The 10,235-nt window shown below is 36.6% G+C and overlaps 1 non-coding gene across 1 annotated transcript; it reads left to right on the top strand.

The window, feature by feature from the left end:
- Nucleotides 1-9,513: 9,513 nt before the first annotated feature.
- LOC118760298 (small nucleolar RNA SNORA29) lies at nucleotides 9,514-9,651 on the top strand. The gene has a single exon (XR_004996699.2). It is a non-coding gene; the product is annotated as a small nucleolar RNA SNORA29 (small nucleolar RNA).
- The last annotated feature ends 584 nt before the right edge of the window (nucleotides 9,652-10,235 follow it).

The raw sequence follows: 10,235 nt of genomic DNA, 5'->3' as shown, positions 1-10,235 counted from the left end.
ATCCTCGATGCTGTCTGAAATGTAGTATATGTGCACGCTTGTTTTTGCTGTTAGGGTGTGTTTAGTTTTTGCTCAAGTAATCCTCCAGTCTCAAGTCTTAGTCTCACTGTGAGAATCTCTCACATGAGATTTATTATTTTGCCTCTTGCTCTTAGGATCTGGCCAAATAAAACATCTATGTTTACATGTGTTATGAAGTAGAGATCAAATTGCTTTTTTTTTTACATGAATCAATGCTCACAGCACCTAAATATTAGAAAGTTAATTCTTTCTCTACTACTTTGAGGTGCTGCAGATTATTTAAAAAGGAGGTCCTTATTTGCAAGAGAACCTGAGTTCTATTTTCTCTCATCAGTACTCAGTACCACTACACTTTCTGAATTAAGAGTTTTTTATACAATATGTAGGGCCTGTCATCCCATCTACTCCTTTAGATAAAGAATGTCTTAACTCTCTTTGCCTTAAGCACTTCAGAATAAGCTTGTCACATTTCATAAACACACATATCCCTAACCAAATAACAAGGAAGACAAAGTGAGTAGTTAGAGTGATGATTGTAACTGCACTGTACTAACTAATAAAACTGTGAGTAAGGGAGATATTTACAACACTGAATTTTTCAGTCAATACACATGGTACATCTACTTTTCAGCCTTTGAAATTATGACATAACAAAGTCACAGTCTTCCTCGAAGATACTGCACATCTCTTAATAGTGAAGACTGAATGAAAACTGACGTCAATATACAGAAACAGTGGATTTGTGTATATTGTGTCATAAGCCTTAATCCTTGCTAACCTGTTAAATCAACTGGTAGTAATGACAGTTGATTGTTTCCTACAATCCTAATAACTTCACGTCTTTGTATTGCTTCGTAGCACTGAGTATGACATCTAGGAAGAAGCTCAAGAGTGATAGTCTGTATCTTTCTGTCGCTATTACACACAGAAAATAGCTTTTAATATTTTACTTTTGCTATCACATAAAAGAAGTTTCTTCCTGTTTTTAGTTTTCTAATAACTTCTGAAAACCAGAAATAGATGGATTTCACTGATTTTTAAGCATTTATTAAAATGATACCATGTTTTGGTTTACTATAAAAATATATTTTTTTTCTGAAAGTACTCTAGGAATAGCTACAGGAGGAATTAACTAGTAATCAGCAAAAATGATTCTGCTTATCAACTTTAGAATTTCATTCACTAATATTTGGTGCAGAAATTTTTCATTGATTATCGCAAAGGAAGTAAGTCTATGTTCTTTTTCATATTCTTGACATCTCTGTTCTCAAGATTAAATCATTCTTGCAACATGAGGTGTGGATTGTTACTATTTTTTTTTTTAATGTGTGAGATTAGACTGACTCTTCCTTGAATTGGCCAGTGAGGTCATCTGGAGCTGGCATACTGGAGTTAATTTCCTTTACAGTTACATAAATATTCATGTTCTGTTTTTTTCCAGCACATTTTACCAGGAAAAACATTTTTCTAGGAATTTTCCTGTGCATTGGCTATTCACATTTATTCATATGGACTTATACATGGTACTCCTTACTAGTGGTTTAATATCTGTACATCTACTGTGTTGAGACATCTTTTCATTCCGATTTTAGTGTATGTGCTGCCGAAGCGAGCACAGGGCACCTTTTCAATCCTGATACCAGTGATGCCCCAATTTTACCTACCTTTTTGCTCAATCTCATGAGAGGTTCTTAAAACTTCACTGAGCTTTTCCAATAATCAATTTCAGCTAATCTTTCTCCTCCTACTGTATCTCCTTCCCAGCTAAATTAATTTTCTTCCTAACCTTAATGTTTTCCTTCTATTTGAGTCTATTTTATATTCTTTTAATAACTTTTTTTGAGATGAATTCCTGGTCTGTAAATTTTTACACTTTGTTTTTCTAACACACTTACTTATGGTATACAGGTTTCCCAGCAAGTATTTCTTATAGGCACTTTACAGTTGCTATATGTAGAATTCTCATTATTGTTCAGCCTAAAAATATTCCTAATGGGTGTTATTTCTTTTTCAACCATGAAATTTTATTTCTAGCTCTATTTTTTGTTTTTCATTTGTAGCTAATTTCATTGGGTTATAATCTCAATTCCCCCAAAATAGTTTAAGCTATTAAAACTCACATATTAACTTAGAATACAGACAATTCTTACATGTAGTCATATTGCATAAAAATGATATGAACTTTATGGCAGTTACAGGGGTCTACAAATGTACCTGAAATTAATATCATGTTTGTATTCATTTTACCTATTTCAAAGGCAGAGACACAGAAAGAGGGGAAAATGAAAAGAAAAGAAGAAAATCTCCCATTCATGGTTCACTCCCCAAACGCCCCCAACAGCAAGAGCTGGACCAAGTTGAAGCCAACAGCAGGCCCTTAATCAAGGTCTCCCAGTGAGTGACAGAGGACCAAACATTCAAGGTCATCACCTGTTGCCTCCCAGAATGTTCAAATTAGGAACACATCCAGGATTCAAACCCACGCACTCCAATACGGAACACAAGCACTCCAAAGGAAGTCTTTACTGCTACTGCAAGCACTGGCCCTGACATCAACTTCCTTAATCCAACCTTCACAGAAATAGTCACTGATCTTTCTATTTTATTGTAGTCAAGACTAAGAGAAGTAAGTCAATATCATTGTTACTTTCATTTTTCTTGGAAGTTCTGTCCAATCTTCCCTTCAGCATTTTGAGATTGTTACTAAAAGCATTCAAACTTCAAGTTATTCTGTCTTCCTATTGAAGTGAAAATCTCAGCATAAAGAAAGAAAACATCTTGAGTAAAGGTTTGGGCTATATGTTCCTTAATGATGGATAAACACTAGTTGTCACAGAATTCATTTGCTTTCTATTGTCATTTGTCTCTTACATGTGAAGGAAACTGAGACAAACAGGTTAGGAGACAAATCCAACAGTAGAGACATGCAAGTCCCATTAAGTCAGGAGCCCAACCTAAGGAGTCTATCTCCAAAACCTTGCTCCTAATATGCACACCCTCCCTGCCCCCACCCCCCCGCCCCACCACCACCACAAAGAGAGTTAAAGTTTGGAAGAAATTGCTCTCACTGTAAAAGTTCTACAAAGAATTTGATAGTTTCCTAATTTTGATTTTTTTCACTTTGCTATGTAGCTTAAAGTTAAATTCTCACTCCCCTATTCTAAGGTATTATAATGCTGTTAAAAGGGGAAGAACATGTCAGATCTGTAACTATGACACTAATCTTTCATGATACACAAGAATAAGTCAGAAAAGCTTAGAACTTCGCCTCTGAGATAAGCATGTGTAGCAGAATTCAGCCCAGGTTTCTCTGGTCCCCAAGCAGCACAGCACCTAAAACCATGAGCATCCAAAATAGGCAGGCAGGCACAACAAACTCAGGCTTTCTGGGTGGCTGTGTGGACCTTCCGAGAAGAAAGGCTAGTTCCTAGCCAACTTCAGGCCAAATAGATGGGAATGAGAGATGCAGGGTTATCGTGTCCCCTTGAAGAGACTTAACAAAGTTTTAACACAAAGAAGTACTAAGCAACTTAGTATTCTTGTCAAATCCTATCCAGATATTTCTCAAATTCTAATGTAAAATCAAACTTACTACAAAAAATTACAGACCATAAAAAAACAAACTTCTCATGAGTCCATGTTTTAAAACCAATCATATTTTGTATTTATATATATATATATATATATATATGTATTCACCATATACACATAAATGTATGCACAGGTATACAGGTATAGATGCATGTATATATGGACTGGAAAATACGCTGTATCTTTCATTTAGATTCTGGTTGGGTTCTTTTAACACTGCTTTATGAATAATTTTGGATAACCTTAATTTTTTAAAATTATTTTATGGTCTACATACTACCCTACTGGTCTAACCACGGTTCTATTACTGCACAGTTTTGTCAATTTAAACTTTTTCCTATTATGAATATATGAAAACAAACACTTAAATGAAGTTTGTCTGCTTTACTACTTTAAGTTAACTTTGTAGCCAACAGTAAGTTACAGTTGATTGGGATATCATATTCATTTTCTCACTCTTCCAGTGTAAGAATTCCCTACAGTTTATTTTCCAGAATAGTGACTGTATTTGCTAGCTCCTGTTGAAGAGTGGCATCGTCTTATGATGGTGTTCTCACCAGCAATTTAAGGGGATGAGGGGTGGACATTTTCCAGAGGATGTTGAAACAGTTGTGAGATGTTTTTTCTTTGCACTGTTTCCTTCCCGATGCTAGAAAACCAATTCTGAATATCCCACAATGCTAGGTGAATGTCACCTGTGCAGATGAAAGTCCTAGGCGACTGGCCCTTGCATAAACATTTGACCAGTTCTGAACTACACATGTAGGATTCACTTTAAAATACTGAACTGCATCTGCTATTTTAGATTCTCCATAATCAAACAGCTTCCAAATTAGTACAGTGGAAATGATGCCTAGAATGCTTTGAACATGTTTAAGGTTTTTTAAGAAACGTATAAAGCACTTCCTGGAACGCTGAACAAATAGAACCAGTTCCCAGCATTACTCAAAGTATCCATTTCCCCATGTTCCTGTCACAATATTATCATGGCAAACTACTTTTTTTTTAATAAGCAAATAGTATAAGGCATATACACAGTTCTTTACTGGTTTTTGTATCAGAACTATATTTCTCATAAATAATGTACTTTCATATCCTGTTACTTTGTAAATAAGGACATCAGTTTATTCTTATATAGTCCTCATGTTTGATGCTGTCCTATTTATTAGAAGTAGTCCAGCTTGTCAGCTGCCTTAAAATTTCATTCATACTAGTGTCTTTACTTGTGAAGTATTGAAGTTTCAGTTTTGTAATAATTCATTTCTGATTCATTCCACTTATGTTAACATAAAAATCTAATATTTATTATGCCTTATTCATATTGTTTCATTTGTCAGTGACAGCATGAAGCTTTATATATAAATAGTGTTATGTCATTATTTAGGATTTTGACAGCTTTTAAGGAAAGTAGTAATTATCATAGATTATAAAGGATCCCATAAATATACTTAAACTGCCAGAGATGTAAGTCTCCAAATCTTAACAGCAGAATACTGAGAAAGTAAGTTTTAGGACAATATGCTAGATGACTGCTTCTTCACTTTTTTTTTTTAGTTATCAGCACGATTTTCATAGCAAACTTACTAGGAATGAATCTCTTCCTTTTTACTCCCATGAGATTTGGGATTATAAATTATAAAAGGATTTTCAACTCTAGGTCTGTGGTCAAGCTTTCAGTTCTCATTCCCAAGAGTTCAACTTATTTGAAAAGACAAACAAGCAGGTCATAAACATGCAGTGGACAGGTGATCATGACATTTTTCTACCGACACATTGCAAATTATTTGGCCTCAGCAAAACTGCATTTCCTATGTGTTTATAGAAACCTACTCTGGAATATTTAATACCCTATGAAAATTTTTCTACAATGGGTGACCCACTGTGACCCAAAGTATTTCTTTCACAGCAACAACAAAAAGAGCAATGCATGTTTGGGTTACCATGTTATAGTGAAGATAAGAAGATTTTTGAAACTTCAAGAAAAGTATCTCATTAAGAAAATGAATAGAAATGTGACTATGTCCCACTAGTTTAAGTACATTACCTTCGTCATGAGTCTGAAAGTTATAATTAGAGCCAGTTGCCAGACTGTACTACACTTTAATACGCATGTTTTATATATTTCTGTTTGTAAATTCAAAATAAGGCATATAAATTTCCATTTTTATGAAATAGTAAATACAGTAATCAATTTTTCAAAAAGGTATGTGTAATGAGTTTTATGAACATACCTTCTTTTTAATGAGTATCCTGCCCAAATACTCAGTTCAGCTTTTGGGATCTTACGTACAGACTCAAACTGGAATCGTGTCATCAGCAAGAGGTAACCTGGAAAAAAATAGAAGTGAACAATTAATAATGCATCGTTTTATTCAGTAAGTATAGCAACACAGAACTAGGACATATGTAAGTTATTTTTTAAAAAGGTCAAGCTTATATGTCAATTTATATAAAAGAATCTGGTTTATAGCAGAAGGATTGTCTGGTTATTATTAAACTATCAGAATTGATCAAAAGACATACACACGTTCTATTATTTGCATCTATGTTAACACCAGAAGTTGTTCATTTAGTTTTCATATAAATATCTCAAACTGCTTAAAAACACTTCTTGTGTCTGACTATGAATTACAAGACAGGTGAAGGTGTCCTCTTGGATTTCTTTATTGAGCCCAATCAGACACGGAGGCCAAGGACTGACAGTGATGACTCAGTACTTGTCCAGCCAACCCTCCTCCTCACTTGCAGCCATTTAGCTTTCCTATTGTACTGCCTCACTCACCTTCAGAAATACTGGTCTTGCCACTATCATGAGCAAATCAACTTCTGGCTTTGTTAGCTAATACCCCAGGCTGAACAATCATGAAAATCCTCCACCATCACACTAGTGAAGGACAGAACTCATTTCTTGTTAAGTCTTTCCATTGGTTTAATTTACGGAGACCTGAGTAATGTTTCAGTGTTCATTTGTATCACATCACTGGTTATTCAACTTAGGTAACTAAGTTCACATTATCTTTGATTACTATACCACAGTATTATCACAGATTATACGGGATCCCACGAATATACTTGAAGTGCCAGAGATAGAAGTCTTAAGCTCGTAAGGGTAGAGTACTAAGGGGGCCCGGCGGCGTGGCCTAGCAGCTAAAGTCCTCGCCTTGAAAGCCCCGGGATCCCATATGGGCGACGGTTCTAATTCTGGCAGCTCCACTTCCCATCCAGCTCCCTGCTTGTGGCCTGGGAAAGCAGTTGAGGACGGCCCAATGCATTGGGACACTGCACCCACGTGGGAGACCCGGAAGAGGTTCCAGGTTCCCTGATTCGGATCAGCGCACATCGGCCCGTTGCGGCTCACTTGGGGAGTGAATCAACGGATGGAAGATCTTCCTTTCTGTCTCTCCTCCTCTGTGTATATCTGGCTGTAATAAAATGAATAAATCTTAAAAAAAAAAGAGTAGAGTACTGAAAAAGAAAGTTTTAGAATAATATGCAAGATGGCTGCTTCTTCATTATTCTTTTTTTACTTATCAGCAGCATTTTCGTAGCAAACTAGGAATGGATCTCTTCCTTTTTAATCCTTTTTAATCAAACTACCATACCACCTCTTCTCAGAGTATTGCTGCTATGGAAAGTTGCTACTTCTTTCTAGTATTAGAAACTTTGCTAGTAGGTACAGAATTTGAAAACTCACAATGGAGACAAAAGAAAGACTCCACATTATTTAGCTCACTGATCATTCTATTGAAAACTCTCCCAAGGTGAGAAAAGCTACCACCAATAATTCTGGATGTAAGACATTTGAATGATAATGTAAAATGGCAGGCTGTACACAATTAGACATTACCTGCTTTCATGAACAGTTCCACGAAAATAATATATAACTTCAACTTTTTATCAGTTTGCTGAAATGTGATATGTGATTAATTATGAAGAGATTAGCATAGTTGAAAGTATTTCAAAACGAAACAGAAATGTCAGTCAAGTATCTAGTTGACACAAAAATTCACAGGTGATCATTTTACCCACAAGAGGGAGCCTGTATTTTTATATTTTGCTTACAGATCCTGAAAAATCCAAATTAAAACATGAAATTCTAAAAAAAATCTTGTTGATACCATCATCTTTATGTTTGTTCAAATATTGAATAATCATATTTCAACTGGTGTATTTGTCAAATGTAACAGACCCAGGCACAAGATCAGAACAATAATTTGAATTTTAAACCTTCCCTACCCTCATTAGAGTTTTGTTTTTTCTGATATCAGAATGAAGAGTTAATTGCAAAAGCAGCCTAAGAGGGAATACCTCCCGAGTGGTCGTAGCATTCGTCGTGTGGAAATTGACTGGAATTATTTTGAGTGCTCTGCCCCCAATTTAATTACATAGCAGTGAAAGAGGTTTCTATCAGTCAGTAATTTTCTGCGTATTCACAGGATAGAAAAATACACTATCTCAAACTTGCCTAAGAAATGATACGACACCAGGATGGAGATGGGGCAGAGAAATTCTTATCCCATGATTTCCAAACAACATCTTACATTGAGAGGACTCCGGGCTTCATGACAGTAAAATGAACTCGTCAACCTATAAACCACCCTGTCCTAAAACTATCTGAAAAATGCCCCTCATCGCTGTGTGACGTGTTCTATCCGGTTCAGGAAAGCATGGTAGTCACGAAGCTGAATTTTCTTTTCCAGCTCTGTGGAAACTGCAGGGAAGACAGATGGCAAGTCCTTTCCCTATCCCCAGGGTCCTCCACTCCGTTCCTAGAAGACATTTTGTGACACAGGCAGACAGTGCAGGAAAAAGGGGTTAATCACTGCTCTTCCTTCTGCAATCCCAACCTCTGCATTAAATCAGTTTTTTTCTGCCACTAGGGACTGTGAATCTAATGGACTTAAAATCAATACCTTATAAATGACATAAAAAATATATTCATTTTGTGGACTCCTGTATCCTTGTGCCTGAATCCTGCTTACACCCTCTACTTTCAGAAGGGACAGCTGACCCACTTCTGCCGATAAAGGGTCACTCTGTCACACTAGTGACATGCTGCAGTGCAGAACACACTGTCACACTGAAGCACAGCCACACCACCACTGTGCAAACTTTCAACGTGCTGTCAGGAGCTAGTGTGAAAGCGACCAATCAGGAAGGAGCAGGTAGGTAGCCAGGGACACATATATGCTGGGAGGATGGATCTGGTTCAGGCTCTCGCTCCTAAACGCACTCTCACTACGGAAAGTTTTCAGTGTACAACACATTACACGACAATGCTGGAGGGAAAAAAAACACACACACACACAACCTCAACCTTCACTTTGTGGTGCATTTTTATAATGACTGGTAAGACTGAATCCCAAAATCCTAAGAGGCAGAAGTGCTCACTAACACACAAAGAAATCTTAGCCAAATCAACACTACGTGAGATCAAGCCACCAACCACAGGACAGATGTGCAGTTTGAGGGGATGGAGGGCTTTTTCTTTACCAGGGACAAGAAGGAAACAAGCAAAGCAAGACACTGTTGGCCTTTTTTTAAAGCATATTGAGAGTGTATAAGAAAGATTTGCAAAACCTCCCCCTATCCAAAGGAGCAATGTGCTTACTCTAAAAATCACTCTTATCCCTTGGGAAGTATTATGGTTAGTTAAAAATAAATCATATTAATTCATCATACATTGTAACTTTTGGAGTATCTTCTTGTATCTTCGCTATTTTAAGACATGAACTATACAGCCCACTCTACCATACCTGGGTACCTTCAATGAAAAGTATGTGGCAATAGAGAGAAAAGACAGAAAACACATGAGATACCAAAGGAGGACTTTACTCCTGCAATCATAACACTGACTTACAGTCAGAGGATGATAAGAAAACCAACCTTTACAATTATTTTTTTTCCATTTCACTACAACATTTTCCCCAGTACATTTTAGTGGCTATGCAGGTGGGAAAGATTAAAGTTGTCACGATGTGAAGAGGGCGGGTGGGGGTTGGTACCCTCCTTCTAAATGAAATGGCTGAATTGAAGAAAAAAAAATGAAAAAAGAAAAGCACCATCAAGTCAAATACTTTTGGAGAGAATCCTAGCAACAGGTCAGCCTGAGATCTCTAGTTTCACTGGCTTAAAATTCATACAGCCATAAAACAACAACAACAACAACAACAAAAAAAAAACTGTTGTTCTTTATTCCATTTGCCAGAGTCATTTATCCCCTATTAGATAAAGTATAATAGACTCTACCGAAAGGGTCATTGGCCTTCCATTTAATGATATTGCCAGCCCCAATCTGCATTTTCCCGGCAATGTCCCTCAACACAGAATAAATGGCTGATCTCTTCACAATAACAGCTGATTTCTATTTATTAAGCTAAAAAGGTCACCATTTTCTACGGCTGGGCCGCCCTGCACTATTGATAATTTTATGCATAAACAAATGGCAAATTTGTGCCACATAAATATGCATTAGCAATTACTTTTTCCTCGGGCAACGCTCACCGCATGCAAATGTGTACCTCACAGGGCCTGGTAGCTTTTGTTTTAGCTCTTGAACAGAGAAACAAAAGAGCACAATAAACAATTTTACAATCACCAATCAATAAGCCATGCAAATGCAA

This window comes from Ochotona princeps, chromosome 27 (assembly GCF_030435755.1).
Source record: "Ochotona princeps isolate mOchPri1 chromosome 27, mOchPri1.hap1, whole genome shotgun sequence".
Taxonomy (NCBI): domain Eukaryota; kingdom Metazoa; phylum Chordata; class Mammalia; order Lagomorpha; family Ochotonidae; genus Ochotona; species Ochotona princeps.
This window is presented reverse-complemented; position numbering and strand designations above follow the sequence as displayed.